Source organism: Sturnus vulgaris, chromosome 16, assembly GCF_052056855.1.
Source record: "Sturnus vulgaris isolate bStuVul1 chromosome 16, bStuVul1.hap1, whole genome shotgun sequence".
Classification (NCBI taxonomy): Eukaryota; Metazoa; Chordata; class Aves; order Passeriformes; family Sturnidae; genus Sturnus; species Sturnus vulgaris.
Window position 1 is genome coordinate 5,234,919 of NC_142258.1, and position 27,341 is coordinate 5,262,259.

Here is a 27,341-nt window from a genome sequence, read left to right on the forward strand (position 1 = left end):
TCCACTTCTGCTTTGGCCTCTTTGGGGTTTCCAGGAGGCAGAGACCAGTGGCCATCTCAAGACCAAAACACCCTCACCCCCAGCTCATCCTAAAACCAAATAGGACAACTAGGAAAAATCTGAAAAGACACATTTTCTTAATTTCATTTTCACTCATCTCCCCACAGGTTTTCTCAGAGCCCTCTGTCCCAACACGGTCTGGCTGTTGGTGCTGCAGCATGAGCACAGATAACCCTCCCCTGGAACAGCCCTGTTCTGTAGGACTGGGATCCAGCTTGAGGGTCACCCAGCCCTCAGACCAACAAATGTCATCAAGACTCTTTGTCCAGCATGGAAAAGAAGGATTTTCCCCCTCCTTCAGATCTCCTTATCACTTGTTCAGAGGTTCAGGTAAGAATTATTTGGGTTCTCCATGGATAATAATCTGCTGCAGGGATGCTGGAGGCACTCAGGGGTTATGGTGATGGGAGCCCCACGAATACCATTGATGGATTAGTGATAATGTGAAGGGTTTTCTTATATTAGCCATCAGTTTGCTAATGGATATTAAGAGACAGTTGTCATATGAGCATCTCTGCCCTTTGGAGCTGGTGGCAAACTTCACACCTTCAGCTCTCCTAATAAGACAGTATTTCATCCTGCTCAAATGCTTATTATAGCTATTCTGATAGGCACTGTAAGATCTCATTATTTATCTATATGCTTTATTTTGGGTAGATAATAGGAAAAATTGTCTAGAAGGGCAGCAATTTATTCCTACCATTTAGGAAACTGATTTTAACTTATTTCAGTCTGTGGACTCCTGAATGAAGGTTTCCAGTGGAAGTAAAGATCTCTTTGTTTCGTGGCCTGCTAAAGAGCTCAGTCTAACCCGTGGGTAGACTGGAGGCCATGAGGAGAGGAGAGGGAAATGGGTTTGGTGATTCTGTAGGATCCTTAATGCATTAATTAACCCACAGGGTATCAATAACTGCTGCCCCATGGTGGCATCAGAGAGGGTCAGGAAAACCAGCTGCTCCTGCAGACACTTGGTGTCAGTCTGAGGGTAAGCCACCCTTTCTGTCTCCTCTATTCCTTCTATTTAACCAGAGCCACGTGCCAGGCACCTTCTCCCTCCCTGAGATGTGTCCGTTTGTTGGTCCTGCTTTGGACACCGCAGTTCATCCTCTGCATGTCCCACTCCTCTCTGGCACATCCCCAGGGATCTCCAGATGGGGCTCAGCTGCTGCCCTTCTCCATCTGCACAGCCTCTTCCTCAGGCCCTTTCTGCCTGGCTGTGATGGGAAGGGAGCTGCAATTCCCTGTGCTGCCCCATCCTCCAGCAAAGCCCTGGTAATCCTGCATCCAGGGGCCGTTTAGTCCTGTCTGCCTGGTTTGTGCCTCTGCCACTGAAGGGTCCTAATTTGGTGTCATGTTGAGAGAACACCAGAAGGCAGGGCAGGGCTCCCGAGGGTTGGGGTCTGCTCCTGATTTTACAACCATGCAGAGTGTGAGCTTGGGAGAGGGTATTAGTTAAAACCAAGCACCCACCCGTCGTGTTGTTGCTCTGCATCTGCTTTCCTGGCTTAAGGTTTTAATTTTATTGTGTTTGTTGATGATCATTACAAAACTGAAGCTATTTAGGCATAAAGACTTTGAGCTCCTCTGACATTCTGAGTCTGTAGTAGAGCAAGTAACCCTTTGCTGAGGAAAAAGACATCTTTAGACCCTCTGTACCTGCATCACTTCTGCCTGAGCTTCTGATAATGGAGTAACACGTCCCAAATCTCACTCTTCCCGTGAAAACTTAGGTTATGTTACCAAAAGCAGATACCACAATGGCTGACTCCTTTACTTCTTCCTCTAAGGAGCTTACACAAGAAATCTCAGGCTGGGAAAAATAGGTTCCATCATCTTCTTCTGGACTAACAAAAAGGAAAAAACAACTCTTTTCCAGGGGTTTTTTGTCTTGGATTGGGAGGCCATAGGAAGGCAAACACACATGCCTCCCTCTCATGCTGGTGCTAGTGGATGTAGCCATGGGATATGTGTAATATAATTACACTGCCCTGTGATAAACCACGCTTAACTCAGCTCCGTTCTTCCCACTAATCCACCTCCAGTGGGATTTCTCCTGATGCCGCAGACTCTGCAGGCTTCAAGAGTGGTCTTTATGAAAGCAACACCAAACCAACAGCCTGCCACTGTCTGGAGGTTGTGTTTTCCCCCAGGAAAAAGCAGTTGCCCCCTTGGTTCCTTCCCTTGCCCACATCTCAGCAGACATTGCTCACTCTTGTGCCTCTCTGAGCCCTGATACTTTGGAGAGTGCCCAGCTCCCACGTGCCATCAGGGCTCAGACCTGCAGATTTGCACCCTCAGCCTTTTCCACAGAGTTCTCTGGATTTATAAGAGGGCAGGAGGTGACCTCCAGAATTTAACAGTGGCTGCTAACCTCGACTGTAACCAAATTAGGCTGGAGCACTGGCCGTTGTATTGGGAACTAAGTTGTAACCTGCCTAGAAAATAACATTAATTCATTTTCTTGCATTAACTTTTTTTTTTCAATGATTCAGGGGGTATCTGGGCTGGGGAGGGATCAGCAGGACAACAAGAGTTTCTGGCCCAGATGACCTCCACCCTTTTCTATTACCTAGCTGAAGCCAGAGGAACTTTTAACCGAGAACAAATGATTTTAGGTCCTCTTCATGCTGCCACTCGTCAACTATGTTTGAAAATGTTATCCCCAATGCCTGATGTGCCTGTAACATGTTTTAACTTCCATGTGACTAAATGCTGGGCTCTTGCAGGTCTGCAGCACAGCTCCTGCTTTGCCTGGCTGAAAATCAAACCTATATGTGCATTTGCATACCAGAGCTGGGCTAGGATCCCACCAGCCAGCCAGTTCATTCCCTGTGCAGACAGGTTCTTACTGTATCTCTTTCCAGACAAGAAAGCCCTTGTGACTGAGATGCTAAAAATAACAAATGTGCCTTCATGCCTTCAGTAAGATGGGCCATGGGTGGGCACAGCCTGGCTTTTAAAGGGTTAAGGAGGCTGTGTCCTTGGTGACATGCAATTTATGATCTTGTGAATCCTTTTTTAATTATTTTGCTGTGACAGAGGTGGAAATATCCAACTTCAAACGACTGGCTTTATTGATATGCTGCTATTTGTGCCTCTGTGGAGGAACAATCCCATAAAAGCAATAAATTAGAAAAACCCCTTTTCTCATCAGAGAGAGAGATACTTTCTGGCTGGGAGCAAGAGACTGGTGCAAAGGCATTTCAGCTCCACGAAGGGGCTCCCTGTGATCTGTGGTGAAAAGCCCTTTCTTACTAACCAGGCACATTTACAGTGCACCCAACTACTCAGCTGCACATCCCCCTCCAAGCTGGGCCAGGCTCATTGCACATGGCTGGAGTTTGGAATTTTTGTCTGCATTCATGGATGTTGGCTGAACATCTGTAAAATGTTTATGGCTTGGTGGCTGCTCACATTGGTTAGTTATTTACCATATTTGCTCTGAGAGGATGATCAGAAGGCACATTTTAGGACAGAAAAAGGGATTTCAAAGTACAATTAACTGATGCTGTTGGAGAGGAGCTGATTGGGGCCAAAATGGCTGTGTTTATTTGCAGACACGAATGACCGGTTTTCACCACAGAGAATGCAACAAAATCCATCTCATGAATCCAGATGAGAGCAAATATGACATTGTATTTCTTTGGGTTTTTTTAGTGTAAATAGTTGCCCATAACAGAGACGTACAGGCCTGGCCACGGGAGTACCCAGGCGCAGCCACACAAACACCAGCAGTTATGAAATGATTTGTGCTTCCAGCTGCATTTGGCAGGTGCCAGAGCTGAGCTGGGCTCTGCCAGCATGTGTAGAGTGAGCATTGCCTTGGGTCTGACCAGTCAGCAGCATGTGAGCAAGCCTCTTCCCCTCTCTTTGGACAGGCACAGTCTGATGTGGAGCAAAAAATCTATGGAGACTCACCCCGGGCCCCTGGGATGATCACCAACCTGACCCCTGCTAGCACAAAGGAATTGCATTTTGGGGAAATGGATTCCATGCTCATCCTGGTCAAATCCCATCTGTAACTGCAGCCGTGGTCTCCTCAGCACCAGCCCCAGAAAGAGAGGGAGACTTCTCCAGGGCTGAGCTCACACATTTTTAGCAAAAGTCAAGCAACTGCCTCAAGTCTTGTCTTTGCCAAAGGGGCGAGAGCAGTGTACCTCAAGCTGTAGTCTCTAATGTGTTTTTATTAAGAGGATCTGTGAAGTATTTGCTCTTCTTGTACCAGTGGAAAATTTTATCATACCCTAGAACCCTACTCATATCAGCAGCTAGCCTTTGGTATCTGGCACCCAGCCTGGCCCACGTCTGAATTGATAATCTCAAGGTAAAATTGCTCCAAATGCCATCATTATTCCCTGGAAACACCCAAGAAGCAGAAGATAGGGCCTGATTCTTTTTTGCACCCTGGCATAAATCAGGAATGCCTTCACTGAAGTCCCAGGCACTTCACACCCTCTAGTAGTAGTACAAGAGAAAGATGATTTGGTCTCTGAGTTTTTGCCTGCTGTTGATCCAATCCTGAGATGCTGCAGTAAATGGGATATTGCTTTTGACTTACACAGATGCTGGATGAAGCCTACAGTGATTAACATTCAACACCTGTGCTTCAATCAAGGTACTTTTCTGTAGTAACATCATTTATGTTGAAATTTCTTCTACTTCAGTCACTGATCTTCAGGCTTATCTGCCTTAGCCTGGTGTAAATCCAGGGGAACGCTGCTCTTATTGGAGTTACTCCTGATCAGCAGTGGTTTAAATGAAATCTGAATGTGACCCACAGATGACATGGTTTCAGGGCCCTGTAAAGACCAGAGCTATATTAATTCCCTGGGTTATATATCCCTTCATCCATGCTGACCAGCACAAAGCAACATGGATGAGACACTATTGCATTTTCATTTCTTGAGGTGGTAAAATTGACTGTGCAGTGGGGTCTTCCAGAGGCTATTCCCTGTTTACAGACAGTGTTTTCATGGGTATGGAACCACATACCTCTGCACTGGCCCATCCTCAGGCTTTGTCTCCAAATCCATAAAACTTCTAGGCTTGACACATGCTGCACTGTGAGAGGCTGAACAGAGCCAGTCTGAGGGATGGAGAACATTTCTCATCTAGGGAGAAAGAGACCAGGCAGGAAAACAATCCTGGCTTTGGGAAACCCTATTTACAGAGCTGATCATCCATGTGGGCAGCCCATCCTCTAGATAAGGGGATTTTCCCACAACTCCCATAAAATCCCATTCATGATCCACAGCCCAACTTCATCCTTTGTTCACACCCCATCAGAACCAGTGCTTTCAACACTGGGCACCCTCCAGCGTGGTGTCTGCCAGCTCAGAGCCCACCCAGGATGGATTTTCAGAGCCCATTTCCAACAGCACCTCTCCATGCCCATGGGAAGGATGAAGCCCCACCAGTGATGGGCAGCACGGGACTAAAGCCCTGCACTGCTGCAGAGCTGGGACTGGACCCTCGTGCAAAAAGATCTTTTGCTGCTGCTTGATCACATCTTGAAGGTCACTGGTGAGGCCAGGCAAGGAGAAACCAATGTCTGGCACCTCGGTGGGCCTCCTGGGCATGTTCACACCTCCAACCTTGCGACCCCTCAGGAAATCATCCCACTAGAGGGCACTGGGAGTCGATTTTCCATTCCCTTCTCTTGGTTTCTGCTCTTTATTTGAGTTTCTCCTTGCTTAGCGTTCTCCCCACCTCTCCCTCCTCTTTGCTGGCCAGCTCAGACTGTTTAAATTGGAAATTATTTGTATTACTGTCTGTAAATAATAGATGAGGGAGTGAAGTGGAGTTGGTGTCCCTTCCATAAACTCCTCCTCACTTTAATTAGTGCGAAACAGCCTGGTGAGAATGCGAGCTGCCTTGATGCTGGTAATTAAAATTGAAACCACTGAAAAGCTGCTCTATTTTTTATCGGAGCTGCTGTTCGGAGCCGGGAGCCTGCGGACGGCTCTGCAGTAAAGAGTGATAATGAAGGTGTGAATTCCCGGAGGGAGGAGGGGCAGCTGTAGCGATGGCTGAACTTACACCAGATGAAAATGCAGGAGCAATTAGAGGTGGCTGTGTACAAGCTGGGCATCGGAGATTAGTTGGCACCTTGGGAACATGGCAGGGAGGGACAGGGAAGGGGGAGATTTTTTTTTTTCCATTTTGAAAAAAAAATAATAAAAAAAAAAAGGTGGTAAGTTAAAGACAAACGTGCAGTGTGCCTGTCTGAGCAAGGGATGGGAAGGAGGGTGGAAGATGGGGCTGCAGTACTGAGCATGTGGGGTTGGAGACAGCGGGGTATCTTGCATTGGGAAACAGCAGCACTGGTCACACTGGGTTTCTCAGGAGCTCCCTTGCAGGAAAAGCATGGGCTTGCTGTCATCCCCAGCTGTGCTGCTCCTGAATATCTCTGCATGCCCTCTGTGTGCCCATGAACTGAACCAAAGCCAAGAGGTGACCACGGAAGACTTCTTCTCATCCTCTGTTAGGCTTTGGATCAAACCCCATCTCTGAAAAATGGGAACTCTTGAGTATCCAAGAGTGATGGAAGAGCACAGAGAGCTTAGTTAGTCCTCTTATCCAAAGAGGTGTTTGGGAAGAGTTGCTCTAAGTAATCAGATGTGGTTATTAATTGTTTCTTGCTCTGACACCTTCATCTTAGTATGTGCTTCACCAAAGAGTTGATACTGTCTGCTGGGCAGCACAAAATATATCAGATAATATAATGTACATACATTCTCCTCTTTGGTAAGAGCTGTAAAACTGCAAAATCTTCTTCTGGTTATGCCCACCCCGCAAAGAAAACACTCTCTGGACAAAAACACATGAGATAGAGGTGCTTTGGGGGAAGAGAAGCTCCTCCAGCCTCCAGGAGCTGATGGGAGCCTCCACTCAAAGGAGCATCACTCCACCCTGGCTTGATAGCTGCCTAGACACTGGGGAACACCTGAAGGTGTCAAATTGTCTTAAGTTAGACTGAACAGGAATTTTGTAGAAAGGAACTTCAAGAAGCTGTGAATTGCCTGCCCTGAATGAGTTGTTGTTTCAGGATCAGGAGCTGCTTACAGAGGGTCCAGCTCCATGGCAGTAATGATGCTCCCAGTGTGAATTTAGGCTCCAAAGTAGGAAAAGTTCAGACTTTCTGTAAGAAGTTTCAATACTGGAATGAAAAGCCAAAATTTAAAAACTGATCATGAAAGGAGCAAACTTAATATATCCTGTAATATCATGATCTTGGAAAAAGATCTGTGACATAAAATAGTGTCCTTATGCACCAAGAAAGAGCAAAAACATTGCTTGAATTGAAATATATACTTGGACTTTACCTGCATGAAGGATTCTGCTAAATTTTCATTGAAATGTTCGGCACACTTGGTTTCCTAACAAACCCCATGGCTTTGTAGAATAAGCATTTTCTGGTGAAATTTTTTTCTTTGTCATTGAGTCACAGTAACAAAATGTTTTTACACTTGAAATTTATCACTTGATCTCCTGAAAGAAGAATCTGAGAGAAGATCGAGGGCAAAGGAAGGAGAGCCGAGATGCCCATGGCTGGTGTTTTGTTTGTTTTCAGTTAATGTGATATTCTCAGGAATATGCTGATCCAGGTATAATGGGCTGTCCACAATGCTGACGAGTGCCTTAGCATATTAGTGAGATCTCCATGGTTCATATTTATCTCCTATATCTTCTCTGCCTATGAGTTTCTGAGGTTTGTCTGTGATTTCATCTGTGAGGTGTGATCATTCCTCAGAGACACTTTGCTAAATCCTCCAGAATTTGGAAACTGGCAGTTTATAAACCCAGGAGATGGGCAAGTTTAGAATAATTTGAAGCTCAGAGACTGAACAATTGTGTTTTCATTTGTTTTTGGTTTTTGCAATGAGGCTGTTTTATTTTATTATAAAGCAGGCAGGCCTTGCAGTTGAATTAAGCCTTTGTGCACTATTGTATACTCTGCTCAACATTGTTTTCTCAGTTAGTAGGTTGTATTCTCTCACCTGTCAGGCATGATACAAAAATGTGATTGAACAGATTTCAAAACTGAGAGGGCGTTTTCTCAAGCCTACAGGACATACTTGTTTTTCACACACTGGTCAGTGGCTTTTGTTATTTAAACCAAAGAGAAGGTAGAACAGATTTGTATCTGAGCCATCTTGTGTACAAATACTTGGGATTCTGTGTCTTTTTGCTTTGCCAAATAATGTTTTCAAGGCAGCTGAGCTGTCAATTTGTTAGAAGGAAAAATACGACTCTTCAGAAATGCTTATTTCCTTTACTGAATGCTAGGAAATTTCCAGGGGAAAAAAACTTATTAGGGTAGAACTAAGTTAGAAGATAAATTGAAATTCTTTGATTGAAAGTAATGTTATTAAAAAGTTTTAATTATTGAGAAGAAAATGTAGGCAAGGCACTCAGAGCTAACATAAAAATTATTAGAAACTGGTAATTAAAACAAAATGCTTGAAAATTAAACATCACAAAATATGAAACTGCAAACATGGCTCTGATTCATTGCAACAATTAAAATTTGGGATTGCTATTAAGTTGTAGATGGTTGGTTTGAATTCTGTGGGTCTTTGTTGATGCTGAAAGTTGGGCAAATGCTGCAGGACTTTCCTGGTCGAGGCCACCAGATTTCCCATCCTTATCCTTCCCTTTCCCACCTCTTGCCATCCTCCATTTAGATTTCCACTCTAAAGCAAAACTTGTAGCTCTTTCTAAGAGTATCTGGATGCCACCTTCCCTAGGTGTTTTTAAAGTTCAACAGTTTCACTTTCCAAATAGTTAAAGCTTTATTTTGCCATCCCACTACAATTATTTAAGCAGAGAGCTGTCTCTGCAGAACCCCAACTTCTGCTCAGTAAAGGTTGCTTTCCTCGAGTGGCAGCCTCTGGATTTCTACACAGAAACTACTCCAGAGCATCCCTGGGATCTTGCAGAACCAGATCTGTGTTTCCTCAGGAACACTTCATGAGGGAGTTGGCATCAGACAGTTGTTCCCATGGTCACTGGGCTGGTTTGGGAGTCTGCATCAGCAAAATGCTGCAAGGACCCCTTATATAAGCAAGGTTAGGAAGTACCAGCATGCTTCTGTTGGCATTTTCTGCACCAGAAAAGCCACCACTCTTCTGAAAGTCACAAGAAAAGACCCATCTAGTAATCTTCTCTATTACCAGGCTGGTTTTTTTACATGATCAGAGCAGTGAAGGTCACCTTGTTGCCATCCTCTGCTGGACAGACTGCCTCATCCCCTCCTCCAGGACATCTGGGAGGAACATCCGAGCCCCACATGGGACCTGGCTCCTGCCACCTTCTCTGCCCACAGGGCTCTTTCCCATGAGAGACTGAGAGAGAGCAATCTTAGACTTGGAAGAAGGTAATTTGAATTGGATGTGAAGTTGTTACTAATTTAATGTTTATCCAATAACAAGGACTTTGCAAAACCCCTTACCTTTTCATGAGCCTCAGGTAACACTGTCAATTCATAATTGCTATGATTCCTTTATCCTGTGGTTTAATAAATAATTTACCTAAATTATTAAAATGAAAATTTCAACATTATTAAAAATTAACCAGGTTAAATGAGCAAACAGTAAATAGTGCTGGGATTGTCCTGCGTGACAAGAGTCCGTAGCTTTTATTGTCTTTTTCCCAGGCACAGAGGGGACGTTCCTCCCTCCCCCTCTTCCTCCTCCCTCCCTCCACTTCCACTGCTCTACTCTTGTCTTTCACAAACTCCTCTCCTTGATATTAGTTTTCTTCACAGCCTGTTCTTTCATCCTTGGTGTCCTGTTCTCCAGTGTTGGTTTGCTCTTCCTCCCCATGAACCCTCTCCCTCCCTGCTGTAGCACCAGGCATCCATCTCCTCTCTGCACACTCTATTCTGCACTTGTATGTAGCACAAGATGCCTGGTGGGCCTTTTTGTGCCTTTTTTCTTTTGATCCGTGGCTGGCAGTGCCATCTGATGCCAGGAAGACACAGATCCAGCAGAACATATGATCTCCAAAGAGCAGAGAGTTTGTCAGGTCTTCAGGATACAGGCTGCTCCCATTCATGAAAAATTTATTAAATTCTGACTGCTCTTAAAGGATCGCAGCTCTGTCATTTTTAATTGAAACATTCAGTTTGCCCAAAATGAAGTGCTCCATCTTCCAAGCTGTATCTCTTGCCAGACTTTTTTTTTTTTTCCTTCTCTGTAATTCCTGCTGAACTGCTCCTTCTGCTGTTTTCTGGCAGAATTCCTCATTGACTTAAAAGGGTTCCCCCCCTCCAGGCTTCATCCCATCCATTTTCCCTTTCAGCACATGGGAGTCCTGGAAGTGTCCTTTTCTTCTGCCTGGCATTTTTTCACACAGAACACTTGCACACCAGCACAGACTTCTGGGCACACAGCTGATCTTCTCCTGCAGACCTGACAGAATGAGGCACCCAGCTCCTGCTGAGTTTTGGTAAGAGCTTGGTGCCAGCAGGCCTGTCCATCCTTTCCCCAGGGTTCCCATAACACCATTCCACATTCCCTGCAGACACCTGGGCTCTGAAAGGCAGCTGTGGACTTCTTAATGTGCACTAATCATGCTCCTCTTTTTCTTCTGCTGCTAAGAGACCACGAAGGGAGTCAGGCAACATTTGCAATCGAAATTTAGTTTTGCTGACAGGCATCCCTTTTTATCTCTTTCTGAGCAGCCCTTGTGTAGTTCCCAGCCTTGTTACAGTCCTGTTTAGGATGGAAAAAAAAGGAAAAGATCCCACCTGCCTGCAGAAGCAGTGGTGGTGTGAGCCACAGGGATAATTCAGCTGGAATGTGTCCAGGAGACCTGGAGTGCTTGCTCCTACAACACGCTCTTGAGAGGTGAAGCCCCAAGGGTATGGTCAAAGTGGAGGCAAATGGATGCACTGTGAAAGTGGTGAGACCCAGAGCCCATAAACCAGGGGAGATGTGTCCGTGGGGAATGTGGCAGTTATTGACTGCACTGTCACGTGGCGTGGCCCTTTCCTTCCACAGTCAAGGCTGATATCTGAATTACTTTGGATTTTAACCACAATTAAAGAGCTAATCAAGGTCAACAGCTCCTTTCAAATACAGTTTAGTACAAAATCCTAATGCAGGAATTACACAAATTGATATTGTCAATATAATGGATTCAGACCAATTGTGCTAAACAAGGTTGTATCAAGTCTGCACTCTGTATTAGGTGAGGGCTAATTCTGTCTAGCAGCAGTGGAGACGAACAGAAAAACAGATACATCAAGGCTTCACGGTCTGGATTTATTACCAAGGTGGTTTTCACCCCCCTCAAAGAATTCATTAGTCTAAGAAAACAGTGCAGTTCCGAGGATTCAGTTCCATTCAGAAGGCAGAACACACAAAATCGAATGCATACGATCTCTTGGTCTAATCTATAGGAGATAGAAGGAAGGGACAATCAAGAGAAATGATGAACCTAGAGAATAAATCTGAACAGGCAGCCCTTGGTGAAAAAGGAGGTGACAAAAGACTCTGCTCAGGTACCCAAATGGATTGCAGTACTCGAGACATCTTAAAGTATCCAGGACACCAGGCATGGCTGGAAGATGTGACAAGACCTGTAGAAAACCCATATTGTCCCAGCATGGCAGATCTCCAGAGTGTCCCAAATGAACCCCAGGAGATCTAACCCTCTCACCAAGTGACATCCCAGCCTTGTTTTGTTTTTCCTCTGAGTCCCTTAAAGGTTTTGTCAATGAGTTTCTTCCAAGCTTTGTAGACACGACATAACTCTTTCCCTTCATCTCAGCATTCACTTTTTGATTCCTCTCCTCAGAGGAAGTGTGTGGAGTGACCCCAGCCCTTGCTCCCACCCTCCAAACTGCTTTGGAATGGTGGGACACAGGCAGCCTTTCCGGGGTCCGTGTGAAAGGAGCTAAATGGGAACACGAAGGTGGTAATGGAGTGGAAGCAGAGCAAGGAAAGCCTCACTGATGGATTATTAGGCACTGTCAAAGTTCCAGCAGAGTGGAAAACTTGGAGGCAGGAGTAGTAACCCATGAAAAATCACCTCTTCCTTTTCCTGTCCATGGCAGGGCAGCGTGTCCAGATCAAAGCCCCCCATCACTGCTGGGCCTCAGTCACACGATTTACGAGGCACTGGGGCACCAGCCCATTAACAGCCCTGGTAATTCATTGCAAGGGCAGCACGAGGTGTAAATCCCCTCCCCTCAGGACTTACACATTTACCCAACTGTCCCCCCAACCACTGGACCTGGACACCAGAGGGGTTGATGATATCAATGAGAAGGGCCACAGGAGGACCAACAGGGAAGGAGGGGACACTTGGGAGAGTCTGGGATGGTTGGAGTGGGTGGGAGAGGCATGACCCAAGAGGCAGAGCCATTTTCCTATGCACCCATTAAGAAAATCTCATCAGTTTTAATTGCATTCTGACCTTCCGGAGCTCCTCCTGGCTGTTTCCCTTGGGACTGGTGTTGGAGAAGGAGCATGCTTCATGCACATGGGCAACTGGGAGTCCTCTGCACTTTTTTCAAGGTCTGTGAGATATTGTGCTCCCCACACCCTGCTGCCAGCAGCTGGTTTAGAGGCTCAACAACACCAAAATAATTGATGGCTGCAGGTCACATGAGCTAAGGTGAGATACAAGGTCCCAACACAATTTGGAACCTGAACACCTAGAAATTCCTAGGTGGAGAACATGCATCTAGCATTCCCTCAGTTCACTGGCAGCACTCAGACATACTGTCTTCTCTTCCATCTTCTCTTACTGTTCTGCAACATGCCTGCATTCAAAAATAGCTTTGCAGAAAGAAAATGCTTTGGTGTTTTCCCAAGATAACAAACACCAGATCTACTCTTTTTTTTTTTTTTTTTTGTTTCTGGCTACTCCAGCCTTTTGATCTCACTCCCTTTCTCTCGGTCTTTACTTTCCCCATAGTCTGACAGTCCCATTTCTTATTTCCCATCACCATTTCTTGGGTTATACTCCATTTTCCTTGCACTGGTATTTTTCTGCTCCATCATGCTTGGCTCCAGCTGTTTCTGGCTTTCAAAAAGTCCCCTTCTGTTTGGTCTTCCCTGACGTTTTTAATTCTTCAGCTGTCCCCTGTGCATGATCAACTCTTTAGCTAATATTTGGTGTCAGAAAACTTGTCTCAACTATATGACTAGGTTTAAAACATCTATATATTCACAAGAAAACTTTGAATGTGAATTTTCCTCTTCAACAATTGGCATGCTAGAACTAAATCCTCATCAGAGGTGCTTGCCTTTAAGGGCAGCAGTGGAGATAAATAGGCTCTGAAGCAGAAATGGAAGGCTCACCAGTCATATTCAGTAAGTGAGATAAGATGGCCAGATCAGTGGAGTGTTTTCTTGCAAAAATCTTTCAAATGTCTCTTAAAAAGGGGCCTTTAAAAAATTAATTCCACTGCAGTTTCTTCTGTGTCATTTTTAAGTTGCTACTTATAATTTCTTTTTGAAGCAAGACTACAAACAGATTTCCATCAATTTCCCTCAGAAACTCATTTTCTGTTTCATGCTATGAAGTTGACAAGAAATATGGCTAATTTCCCAACCACTGGTTGCTGTGCACTTGAACCCATGGTCACAGGGCCAGGCAGATGTGCCTGCAAGACAGGAGAGCACTGGTTTACTGGTTTGGCTCAGCATGGGACAGGGAGGTGACCAGCTCAAATGAGATGGAAGTCAGATGGTCAGAATATTTCCTGTCCCTCCTCAGAGGGAAAAAGCTGGCCCTTAAAACATGACCAAGAATGAGAATCTGGCAATGATCCTTGGTTAAAAGATAACCAGAATGGAGGTAATGGAGAGAAAGTGAAAATGAGAAGATACTGGTCTAGCTGGGAGAAAAAGGCTTTGTTGGGGTAACAGTTTGGAAGGAAAATCTATGAGATTTGGGTTTATACAGACCTCTTGAAAATGTGATTTAGACACTTCAGTGCTTTTTAGGTGGAAGAAATTCAACTCTAGTTAAGTGGAAGGAACAATTCCATGAACTGCTTGTAGTAAAGTTTGGACACTTTGTCAGTATTGGCAGAAGCAAAACAACCTCACATGCAGCTTCTCCAGGCTCCACAGCCCTGTGAAGACACAAGAAGGAGATGAGGCAAGGTTTTGATGGCTCCTCTGTGTTACTTTCTCAAAAAGGAGCTTCATAAATGTTCATAGATGTTGCCATGGGATTTACAGCCTGTTTAGAACTCAGGCTTATGATACATTCCCACCTCTAAAGGCAGATGGTTCATCTTTACCAATGAGAAGATGAAGGATGAGCCCTTCAGCAGAGGGAGGAATGAAGCAGGGCCATGAGAGGACAAACCTTTGATACTGCACAGAAGGGAAGTCCAGCATGGGAAAGGGCAGAGACTCCACCAGGTCTTGCAACACATGTGAAACCCATCAGGGTCACTGTTCCCATGGCATTCTGTGGTCTGAGCCATAACATGACACCCTACAGGGAGGGAAAGGCATCCTGTGGGCAGGGGGAAGAGCTATCTGTGCTTTTAAGAGGTTGGCTGGGAATTAAGGGAATACTTTATGGTGGTTACACTCTGAATTTATAGTTTCCTCCTCTTGCTTTTTAATGTTCTCCTGCCAAATTACCTGTGGTTTGTCCCATAACTTCCAGCTGCCCAGTGGTCTGACATGTCCCAGCACCACCTGGGACACATGAAAGAATACAAAACAAACAATCTGTCGAAGAAGAGAAGGGCTGCACTGCAAAACGTAGATTCTTCTGGACTTAAACCCTAATTGTCCAGACTCTTGGATCAGGATTTAATAGATTTGCTCTCATGTGATAGGGCAATGGTGACATTAAGACACAGATCAGAACTTTCTTATTCCAGAAGTGTGACGAGGCATCCTGTTTTCAAGAGGGTTTTTGGCTGTGAAATTCTGAAAACACCTACTGCCTATTAACTAACCCCTCTGTCTTTATTGCTTTGAGGTCTGAGCTACTCTGCATACATATTTTCTCAAGAGATAGAAGAAGGTTCATCATCAGCATCTCCCAGAGCTTCAGAGCACAGTAGGACACCTACTCAGAGAAAACCTTCTACTGCTTCCCATTGCTTTCCTGCAGAAGCTAAAATCAGGTCACATATAGCTGCTAATATAAAAGTAATTCTGTTCTGAGAACCTGCTGGCCATTCATTACTTGAAGGTGAGTTGTTGCCCCAGAGTTAAGGATTTGGGAACCTTTGTAGTATATTTTTGGAAACCTGACCATGTTCTGTGGATGTCTGGCCTTCAAAGCAGACCCTCAAAATAAGGCTGTGTAGTGCCAAGGGAGAAAGTCTCCTGGTAGCAGAGAAGAGAAAATTAAGCTTTCTCCACAAGTGGCTCTGTTAACATGACCCTTGTTTCAGAGAGTTGCTCAGGGTTTATAGCTGCTGATCTGTGTGTCCTGGAGTCTGCCTGTGTCTTTATCTTCATTAAGGTCTTTTCTTGTCTCACAGGCTGTGTCCCCCTGTGTCCCTCTGCAGCTGACCCATTTCTCCTTCAATCCCTGTCTCTTCCCAGTGAGGAGCACAGGAGCTGAGGCTTCCAGCAGAGCAGTTCCCTGCCACATGTGCCCCACCAGGAGCAGGAATGAGCTGCTTTTTCTCACAACTGCCCTGCCCGAAGCCACGTTCCAGCAGTTCACCTCAGTGCTTCTAAAATAATTAGGAGGTTTGAAGTTTCACATGCCCCAGCAGAGAGAGACAGGACAACTCATCTGTTATTGCAGCCCCAGTGATCAACAGGGAATCCTGAACTTGGCAACCCCTCCATGACCTTTTCCTGAGAGTAAGGTCATCCCCAATATCCGGGGTGGATGCTGGCTGAGCTCAGGTCCCAGTCCCTTTCAGAGCAGAGCAGGGAACCCAAGCGTCCCAACACAGGCCATCACCTGCCAAGTCAAGCATTAAACATTAATCCTGGTAGGACTTTCACTCCTCTGTCTCTGAGGTGAAAGCAGATTAGGAATTTGATCTCCCAAGATTACTGCGTGAAAGTCACCCTTGAATAGGCTCCCTGTAGCTTGTCCATCTCTTTGGGGTTTTGGCTTTCATTAGATGTTGCTGCTTTTCAAGCTATTTATTTATTTATTCATTTTAGCTTTTTTTTTCTGTGACCTCCTGGGGTATTGCAGGGGGACCTGGAATATTTTCAAGGTGGTTGTGGTTGTGAGACCTCCCCCTTTTGGGGGCGTGGTGCCTTCGCTGTGGGGCTCCACAGCCAAAGGAGAGCTCAAGGGTCTTGCTGGGACTTTGAGGAGGCCATAGCTGCATGAGAGAAGAAAATCCTCTGTGTGCAGGAGTGGTTATTTTGCCCTGTGGGCAGGGTGAAGGAATAACCACCAGTGTGGTATAGCAGGGCTCATCTGAGGTGGGCACAGGGCCAGGTCTGGCAAAGCAGGGTGGGTGGCACCAAGGTGTGGAGAGCAAGGTCTCTCCAGCCATGGGGATTCTGCTGTTAGGTGAGGTGGTGCCTCCTCAAAGGGGAGCTCGTGATGTGGGAAGGGAGAGAGCCTGTCCTTGGGGCTGCTCATCCCTGCCTGGAGCCTGCCAGGGCTGGGAAAAGCCAGCCACGGTGTCTGAGGTTTGGGAAAGGCAGCGAGCTCAGCCTGTGTTGAAAGGAAAAAGGGGAAAAAGAGAAAAGGGAAATTCTTTCCAAGGTCTGTTTTCCTTGGGACGAGCAGATTGATGATTTAGCAAGACTGCCTGGTTATTTTTCCATGTCGCTGCCTTTGGCCCCTTGTTCGGAGCAGCTGAGCCAGAGAGACGGGAAGGCAAAGTCTGGGGAGCAGAGCCAGGGCTGGGGCTGGCATTTGCAGGGCAGGATTGGATCTGCAAAACCCACCAGCAACAGCAGCAGATCACAGGAGCCTCCTCCAGTGGATTCTTTGTCCTCTGACCCCTGGAGCAAGCATTCACCACACTCAACACCAATATGCACAGCACCCTACAGCACCTCCTGCTCTACCCCAAAGTGCAGAAGGAACAACCAGCACAGGGAAATGTCCCAGCCAGAACCCTTCTCTCATCCAAATTCCCATCTTTGCAATCCCAGACTCTCACCACGGCCTTCACCCCACAGAGGTGCTGCATACCAGTGAAGGACAGTCCTCCCTGCCTGCCCACCATTTCATGCTCAGCCCTACCATGTCGTGTCAAAGCAGGCAGGCACAAACCCCACCTGCCTCCAGTGCCTTGGCTTGGTCCTGCCACACTGGAAGGAATCAGCCTCTGCCTGAAAAGCTCTAACAAAGGCAGGGCAGGTCCCCCGTGGGTGCAATGGGTTGCTGGATGTGTGGAGAAGCCCCTCGGTCCCCTTCCCACCTTGCCTGGCAGGGGGGTGGCAGTGCCAGGCGTGATGCTGTTTAATTCACAATGCTCTCCTCCACCGACAGCACCTCTCACAGGGATTGCAGAGTAGCCAGCATGCTGTGGTTGGATTGAGCCGGCAGATTTAATTAAGTTGCGATTTAATTACCTATCAGCATCCCTATTTAATAAAGCTCAGGAGGATTTTAATTTTGAAAAAATAATAATAATAAATGATAAGGCCTGTCACCGAGCAGCAGTAAGGGCACCAGGTCCAGGCAGGAGGGTCTGCAGGCAGTGTCCCTGTCCCTGTCCCTGCCCTGGGGGATGAGGCAGGACATGGCTGGGCTTGGACAGAGCTTGGGAGAGCTGGCATAGACTGCAGGGAGAGGAGTGTGACCCTTGGCAGCCCGAGTGATGCCACACACCCAGGGCTCATCTCCAGACACTCCTGCCTCTGCTTGCCCATTTTGCCTCTTCGTACAGAGACTGAAGGGGACTCAGGAGCCCCTGCCCACTGCCAACAGCCCCATATTGTCCTGATCATGATTTGTCATTTTTGCTGTCTGCTGAAGCCTCTCTGAGGGGAGGTTGGCTCTTGTGGTGGTTGGCATTTCTCTGGTGTCTTTGCTATACAGCAAATCCAGGGTGTGCATGCTGCTTGGGTTTTCTGGAGATGTTTTGAATACACTGAGACCCAGTGGGTGATTTTAACCCGAGGTTTAATTTTGATTCACCAGATCAAAGTCGAAGCTGTGTGTGATGCTCAGGTCCATCAGGATTTGGGGAAGTTTGGAGAAGATACTCTGGCTCCTCTCTGAGCAGTAAGTGAAGATGTCAGGTTGTGGCTGTGTCCAGCATCTGGGAGAATTTCCACCAAAGATATTCTTTTCCACCAAGATATTAGCACTTCAGCCATTATCTCCTTCCACGCCCCTCCCAGCCTCACTAACCTGTACACAGCATTAATGTAACTGTTTTGCTGAGGATGTTTCCTAGGGGTTTAATTGTGCTTGAGGTTTTATTTCTTTTGGGCCAGACCCAGCCCCCGTGACAAGCAGCCGTGGTCGTTTATCCCAGGGTGGGACTCACCAGCTTTATGTGAGCTCAGATGCTGGACGGGGACCTTCTGGTGGGGACAGGTTTCTTGTTCTGCCATCTGTGTTCATCCTGTTTTCTGTTTTAGAGCTTTCCTTTAACGGAGACTCACCCGAGACCTCTGTGTCACACAGTGCCCGATTGCATCTCCCCACTGATGAGGATGTGTCAACACCAAGTTTAGCACTTCTTAAACTATGATAACTGTAAACACAGTATAAAGGAAGCAGTGCTTTAAGCAAGAAAAGTGAAGGAAAGCCCAAACCTTTCCCCCCAGTCACCAGCATTGCACCAAATGAAATCTAGCCTGAGTTCTAAAATACCTCCAAGGGGATAATTTATCCATATGTGCTTCCCACCTGCACCTGGGACAGCACATATGGCTTCCTTAGCTCTTGCTCTGGCCTCTAAAAGATACCTACATTTGTCACATTCACTTGTAGAGACCCCTCGGCTAGGCATAGTGGGTTCCCTCCCTCTCTTCCCCCAAAAAAGCCACTTTCCAACAGGGAAAAGAGCTGAGGCTGATAGAAACAGACCTTGATTTCTATTGTTTCACGGTAACAGTGCCTGTCCTGAGACCCCAGGCCTGACAGATTGACATAACAGGTTAATAAGTGCTTTCCACTTCTCCTAAAGGCTAATTAAATATTAATCCACTTGGTGAGGTCAGCAAAAATAACAAACAATTGGCAGAGTGAAATTCGTTTAATTAATTCTCCTGTGGAGGTTTTTTAAGCATCTTCCTCCCCTGACAGATGACTGCCTTGGCTGCAGTAACCTACAGTGAAATCAGAACTTATTGGTTCTGGGCCTGCTTTTCTCAGATATTTAATTTTGTTTCTTTTGGTTTGCTTGTTTTTTAGTTTCTGAATGCTTGTTGGGTATTGCCCAAGGCTCTAAGCAGAGATGAGAGAAGCAAAGAAGGGAATGCAGAAGTGGGGTGTGAAGATAAGGAAGAAGATATTGGACAAAGTCTTCTTGGAAGGCTCCAACCTTCAGCTGCCAAAGAAATGAGGTGCAGAATTAGTGCAGAAATCACATAGCAGGTGTCCTTCAATCTTGGTGGGCTGGGTGTGGGGTACAAAGAGTGAAAGTCATCCCAGTCAGACTTTAGGCAAGCCTAGAGGTGCCTTTCCTCACAGCTGTAATCTTAGGAATGAGAGAGAAAGGGGAGATGCAGAAGACTGAGGGTCAATGAACAACTCCAAGAAGGAAACTGGAGCTTCCTTGTCTCCAAAATGCACTCTTAGAAACAAACAGTAGAAACTTCCAGAGGAAAGGATTAAGGAAAAAAGTCTTCATACGCAGAACCTGCACTGACTCTGTCTCCAGGTATTTCTCCAAACATCTGCACATCTGGAGTAGGGTGTCCCCATGGACACTCCATGGCTGATTACCTGTGAACTGCAACCCACACTCACCTTTCAGCATAACAGGGGAAAATATCCCTGGGCATGGAGCCTTCCAGGCATCAGCCCGGACTTGGAGAGAGCTGAGAAAAGTGGAGAAACTTTCTCTGGGTTACTGCTTTAGTTCCATGTTAATTTTTTATTTATCTGAAAGTGTCACTGGAAGGGTTTTCAAAGTGAGTCTAAAGTAATTAGGCACTCCTGCTGATGGATTGCACTGGAGAGACATGTGGATTATTTATTACAAAGTTACTTGCTGGAAAGGTTAGAGGCTGAGAAGTAATTATTTTTTCCTTTTCTTCCCTTTTTTTTTTTTCCCCAGCGCCAGAATCATCATGGGAGACCAGCTGAAGTTCCTCTGTGAAATATTTCATCCTGCCTAAGTGTCCCTTTTGTCCCTTCTCCTGTGGCAGCCAATGGGACTGGTCCCTCAAGGAGGACGTTGAACTGGACCTCATGATGCTTCAGTGCTGGGAGTGTGTTTTGGGTTAAAATCCCTGCCCAGCACTCACCCTTTACACCTGAGAACCCTAGGGGTTCTCCACTCTCTGATCTCAGCACATCACAGCTGCAGCCAGGCTCAGTTTTGAGGCTGCCCAGGTCACCTCACCAAGCCCAGGAAGGTGGGAGGGTGGTTGGTTCACATGGCAAAACCAAACCAAACCAACCCTGGGAGAGTGGCTGGTTTGCATGGAAAGTCTGGCACACACTGGTGAGTGTTTTAAGCAATACCAGGAGGATTCAACGCTTCCAGCAACCTCAGCTGCCTCCTCCTCTCCTGCCTTGTAATCTACGTCTAGGATGGGAATTGAATCCAAAGAAATGCAATCCTCGACCTTGAAAAACAAAGCAAGGCTTGGCAAAGTCTACCGATGAATATGCAACAGCCCTAATGAGGAATCCTTTGTCAGAAAGGGGATAATTGTGGCTAACAACATGTTAGTGTAGTGCTGGATCTTCAGGCTTCTAACAGCTTATAAAACCAGGATCCGTTTTTGGAGGGAAAAGCTGAGTGAACAAAGACATGATCAAGCAATGTGTCACTGGAGAGTTCAGCTCCTGCTGGACAGTGTTAGAGTTGCATAAACCCTTACCAAGTCCCGTGACATTCAGAGCAAGAGCCCGGGGTGGAGTCAGGAATTAGAGGGTGGTCTCAGGGGAGTGGTGTTGACACAGGGAAGTTGGGAGGATGGAGCATTAACAGCTCTGCTCTGTGTTCTTTAAACAGTGCCCTTGCCATGGTGTCTGGGCAGGTATTATCTCAGCTTTACAGGAGATGGCTATTGAGGTCCCTGCCAAATTAAAAAAAAAATAAATTAAAATTCTGAATAAACCTTGCCCCTTTGTAGGGGTCAGTTTAGTTTTAGGTGAAAAACTACATTAATTTCCCAAGGCAAGTGAGGAGCAGGTATCTGCACTGGAACTGCTGCTGAGGATTCCCCAGTCCTGTGCTCCCAGTGCCTGGCTGCATTCCCAGCTGTCTCTGGCTTTGCATCAGCACATCCCAGGGAATACCCTGCCAGTGGTGTCACCACCTTGTGCTAGTCCTTCCAGACCTCCCCGGGGTGCCTGCTAGGGACACAGCCTGCATTCCCTGCCCGTTGTGTGCGGCTGGCCTCCAGGCCACCCAGGCACAGCTCTCCTCTGACAGCAGCAACCCTGGCTCCTGGTATTTATAGATCCCGTCCATGTCCTCAGCGAGGAAGGCATCCATAATCTCTCACAGATGTTGGTGAGAACAAAGCCAGCCAGTGACTCGAAAGGACCGCCCAGCAGAGTAATGGATGGAGACCTATTTCTTAGTTTCCTCTGACATTCCTCCCCCTGCATGCTCTTTCTCTTCCCCAGGAGACTCACTGGGGCCTGCCTGATGCTCCCCAGTGCCCAAAAACCTTCCCTTGGGCCTGCACTCATCCCCATTCCTAGTGGAGGGAGTCTCTAGAAACAGTCTTCCATCATTCCCAAAAGGTATGGGATGTTCTCCTGAAAATCCCAGAAGATGCATGAACAAAGGAGGAAGATGTCTCTGATGCAGATGAAGCACAAGGCTCCTGCCTGGTGGGGCTGGTTGCTCCAACAGGTACAGCCACACCAAAGTGCTCCCTGCCTGCTCTCCTGGGGCTTTGGGGTCAGGTAACATTCATGCCACCCACTGTACGTGCACATCTCCCAGATTATCTGCACAGCAGGGTGTTTTGCCTTCCCCTAAATCTTTACATTGCCATCTCAAGTTTTTTCCTCCAGTTATCAGTATCTCCTGCACAGGAACAAAAAGCTTCTCTGATCTCTTCAGCATCCTTTCCCTTTTAACTCGCCATCTCCAATTTCCTCTTCACCCCTGGGTCAAACCTCACACCCAAATTCTCCCTTCTTTACCTTTTAATTTCCAATTTCCCTTTCTGGACCTTTTCTGTGCCTTCCTCCAATTTCCCTCTTGCCCTGCCCCAAATCCCGCCCTGCCTTCTGTGCAGGGAGGTTGGTACTTGGCAGTGCTGGCACGGGGCCACCCGGCTGCCCCAGGGCCTGGCAGAGCATGTCCTGTCCTCGTTCTCAGGTCAGTGTCCTGTCTGCCAGGAACCCAACTGTTCGCCTGGCAAAAGCCAAGGTGAGAGATCTGATTAGGAATTTACGTGCCTGGATGTTGTCATCTCCCCCTCTGCCACTGCCCAGGACCTCAGTCCCTTCTTCGAGTTGTCCTGCACAGGGGGTTTTTGGGGAGTGCAGGAGCAATGAGCTCATGGGCTCAGAGCTCACCTCAGGCAGGTGAACTCAAAGAAGCACGGGAAAGCTCAGTGGAAAATGAAACACGTGGAGCTGCTGGACACAGACTTCTGGCAGCACCCAGGGAAGGAGGGGGGTGTTGGCTGGAGAGGTTCGGCTGGGAAAGCAGCGCTGGCTCCCGTCCCCTCTGCACTTAATTGCACAAGGATCTGCAGCCAAGTAACCTTTTAACGAGGGTCCAATTCGTAACGCACGCATTTGCCTTGAATCATTGCTAGAAATAACTTGGAGGTCATATATCCCTGCTGCCCACCTGCTGAGCGGGGTGTAGTGTTCAGGGCTCACTGTTCCGTGTGTTTTGGAGCCGTTTGGGAGCGCTCTGAGCAGCTCCCTGCCTGGCAGCCCTGTCCAGCCACACCGGGCTACAACTGCATCTTGCTTACTTTTAATCCCATCTGCTGTGGACTCTGTGCAGCCAAACCAACCCACTACAGGGACCGAGCTGGTGGAAGGAAGCTTGTTCCTCCCTGTGAATTGCTCGAGTCTCAGATCTTTTGCCTCCAGACCCAGACGTGTTGATACCTTCCTCCTTGCTGCACTGTGGCCTCTTGGATGGCCGTGCAGGAATTTGCGTCTGGAATTTCCTATAACCTGAAGTTGCTGCTAGACCCTGACTGAAGCTCAGCCGTGGGGAAGGGGAGCCCTTTGGAGACCACCTTCGAGGCTTCAGCTCCTTTCCAGTGCCAACCCCATCCACAAGGAGGGAGGCAGGATGGACAGATCAATGGGAGGGCAGACAGCGGGTTGGCAGCACTTGGCAGAACGGTGACTTTGTACTGAGCCAGAGCACAACTGGCCAGGGCCCTTTTAATGAGCTCCTCTGGTCAGGGCAGCCCACTGAGACAATATTCACATGGTGCTCTGGCTAATAGCAAAACCGGCTTCCAAACCTGCAATGGCCAAGGGAGAGAGAGGGGCAGCTGCCCACACGCAGAGGGGACTGGAGCCAACAGCACAGGAAAGGGAGGCTGGAGCAAGAGGTCAGAGAAAAGGAGGAGCCTCCCCCATTTTCAGTGTCCCCTGCACAGGGGACAGATCTGCTTTGCCCTTTGCACTTTCTGGGGTTTTCCCTTCCAGCAGCCCCAGCCCCTCTGGCAGGGGTGGCTGGAGCAGCTTTCCCTGGAAGCGGGGTGTCCCTGGTGTGTCCCCCACTCTGGGAGAGCTGCAGCCAGCACAGCCCTTGGCGGGGCTTTGTCGGGAACCAAACACAGTAACTGTTTAACGATTTAACTGCACTAATGAATATTGGGCCAGATATTTTCAAGGCCTGTTCAGACTGATTACTTGGAGAGCTGAGTATGTCTACCAATTACCCAGGCAATTAGGCAACTAATTAAACACTTACCCTCAGCTTCATAAACAGAAGAGAGAGAGAGGGAAAAAAAGGAGGGAGGGAGAGAGCTGGCTCCAGTTTCTGTGAAATATTAGCTGTCAGAAATTGCTGCTTGCAAGGGAAGGTGCACAAAAGCAGACGGATCTGGGCGGACAGAAAGACTGACAGCACGCACAGGGGAGTGCAGCCATCGGACCCCTTGGCTTTGGCAGTGCCAAGAGCATGGAAAAGCGTGGAGCCATTGGGTCTGCCCTGCCCAGGCAGGCAGTGGGTTTCAGGTCGTGTCCAAGCCATCATTCCCTGCCCCTTTCCTGTGACCACGAAGGCTGCAGAGCCAGAACTCATCAACACGCCGTCATCTGGCACGGTGCTGGAATGGAGGTGCCAGGGAGGATGTTCCAGCCCAAGCACCCAGCAGCTCCTGCCCCATGCAAAAATACATGTGGTGAAAGGAGGCAGCAGCAAGCTGCAAGCCAGAGCCCTGGGAGGATTGCTTTGCAATGGAGAATAAGCAGAAATGGCCCCAGAGGGTGCATGCAATAGGGTTTGTGCCAGTTCAGCACACCAAGTTTCATCCTTTTAGGTATTTAGGAGCAATGCTAATGTCCAGCTCAACATCTTGCCAAGGGTCACAGGGTTGAGGCCATGCACAGATTAAATACCACATCTGGCATTTGCTCAGGCCTGTGCTACAAAGGAGATTTATGTTAAACCCAAAGCCCATGTGAGAAAGTGAAGCCGTGTGGATTCCTCCAGGTAAGGCCCAGAGGGTTTCACACTGTGCTCCCCCACTTCTTCCCTGCTCAGCACTGCTCCTGCTATTGAAGGTCCTGCTTCCGAAACCTCTGAAGACATGTATTTTCCAAGAAACAACGGGAAGAGGGAGGGTATTCAGAAATACTCTAGGCTTTCGGGAAAATGTTGAAAAATAGTTCTTTCCTGGAAAAAAGGTTGAAAACATTGCGAAAAGGCAGAAATACATTACTTATTTTTTAATTATTTTGCTATAAATGTTTCCCTTTCAAAATATGCTTGCCCTTTCAATTTTCAGAGACAGATTTTGGAGAATTTGAAGGCTGCATGGTTGCTCCTGCCTGATGCAGGGTCAGCCCCATGGTAGTGATATCCTGCTTGTAGTCTCAATAAGCCACCAGCCATACTCTTTTTAACAAGTTTTGGAAATATCTGTCAATTTTTAGATGCATCATGTCTTCATAACATTATTTGTCCATCGAGGTGCAATTCTAAAACCAGAGCAAGATCAGAGAGATGCTCAGTGATAGATTATTTCCACATCACAACCACTGTGTTCTCTTTCTGGGAGGGGATCTTGCAAGAGGTGTATTTGTGTAGTTTTGGGATATTCTAAGAGCTGAGAGGACAGGAGGAAAATCCTGATGTCTCTCTGCACTGAGATACTCTGGCAGCATAGAGCTGTCTACTCTTTTGATACTGTTTATCTTGATCCTACCTTCTGGAAACCATAATAAGTTGGATCAGGTTGCTTGGGGGTAATTTCAAACATTTCAGGATGTAAAAATCAGCTTCATGAACATGGGCTACTACAGAAGACACCCTGACAAGCTACATATTGGTAGTGTGGGCAGATGGACTTCATCTTGCTGGTGAATATTCAGATAGGGACGCACCTTTGCTGAGTGTGGTGATGGAGCTGGGAGGAATAACTGGATGTGACACGAGCTGATAATGCACAGATGGCACTTAACAAGGTAAATGAGTGAGCTGATGGGCTTCACTGGAGCCTTCAGACAAGGCAGAGATGGAGTTTGCTTTGCCCTGGAGTTTGAGTGACCTGGGGGTTATTCACTGAAGAGCTCTCACTGTACCTGATGAAATGACACGTCTGGGTTCAGGGCAGCTGTAGCTGCCTATTTCCTCCTTCCAAGCCCTCCAAGATTTTTTCACTCTGGCATTGTGGCCCTACAAAAATATCTTCTCTATTAACACATTTCCCAGGAGAGCTGGATAATCATTCACCAAGACATGTTTCACTTCTGGACTCTTTGTTCAAGTCCCTCCACCATCTCCTTTCCCTGAGCTCACTTCTCCACGTCCCTGAACTTCCCAGCTGTCCATCCCTTAAGGTGGGATAAACAGCCCAGCTTTGTATAATGCCCACATTGAATGTAGTAATTACTGACTGGTTGGTTGTACTCAGATCTCATTTACTAAATTCGCTATTTTTTTTCTTTTTGGTTGGTCATTAATTGCCAAGCCTTTCCAGTCCATTTCTGACTCCTCCCCTCTCCGGCTTGCTGAGATGTGACCCTGCAGAGCCGAGATTTCCAAGGTTCTCAGGGACTGTGGTGCTGCACTCTGGCTTGCAGATGTCCAAGGGACATGGCCAAAAGGTCACTCAGCTGCAGGACCCGGTGGAGCCCTGCTGGCCTGCTGTCACAGATGGCTATAGCAGCCCCGTTTGGTGATGCCAGCTTCTGCCTTGCGTCTCATTGGGAAGCCACGATGTCTCCACCCTTGTGTAGGAGGAGCCATGGCAGAACTTGCTTGAGTTGGTTTTTTTTCCGCAAGGAAAGACAAAAATATCTTGCTGCTAACAGCAGTGTCTCTAATGTACCGTGGGGCTCTCTTGGATTCAGACCCACTGGGAGCAAGGAGAGTTTTCTCACTGGCTCCAGGGATGCAGGATTGGACCCTTAACTATTACTCCAAACAAAATAAGCTGTCCTGGTAATTGGGGTAGGTCTGCTCTCGCGCCAGAGAGTTGAAATGTTTATTGTGTAAGGCATCAGAAAAAGGAAAGGAATCTGCTGGGAGCACTTGGATCGTTCCTGTAGAACATGCCCCGAGTCTGTGTTTGAATGCCGGGTCTGTGGCACGGAGACGGGAGCTTGTTTTGATAGTTTCTCTGCATTCAGAGGCATGAACACTTTACAGTTTTCTGTTTAAATGACCCATTTCTGAGAGCGGAAAGCACCAGCCAATAAGCACCCCGGCCCCTCCGTATGTATCCGGAGTTTACAAACCATCCCCACCGATCCGTGGTGGTTAATGGACACTCCTGCTGCTTAGGGGGGCTGGAAAACTGTTCCAGGTGACTACCGGCCTCAGCTAGAGACAAGGCAGTCCCCAGAGGTCTGGGGAGACACATGAGAATGAACTCAGCGTTTCTCCCGGAGCATGACGTTGATTAATGAGGGTGCACAGCTCCGTCCTGCTGGCTGTTCCACGGGGAATAGCTGCATATAAAGGAACTGAGCACCAGTGTTCACAATGAGCCAGCTCTGACTGTCCATGAGAGGCTTTCAGAGGCAAAACTGGCAAGCAGCTCGCAGGAATTTCAAAGCCACAC

The 27,341-nt window shown here is 47.3% G+C and overlaps 1 long non-coding RNA gene across 1 annotated transcript; it reads left to right on the top strand.

The window, feature by feature from the left end:
* The first annotated feature begins 178 nt into the window (after nucleotides 1-178).
* On the top strand, nucleotides 179-21,350 carry LOC148221889 (uncharacterized). Its single transcript, XR_015807140.1, has 5 exons — nucleotides 179-390; nucleotides 15,025-15,240; nucleotides 18,127-18,210; nucleotides 19,351-19,502; nucleotides 20,219-21,350. It is a non-coding gene; the product is annotated as an uncharacterized LOC148221889 (long non-coding RNA).
* The last annotated feature ends 5,991 nt before the right edge of the window (nucleotides 21,351-27,341 follow it).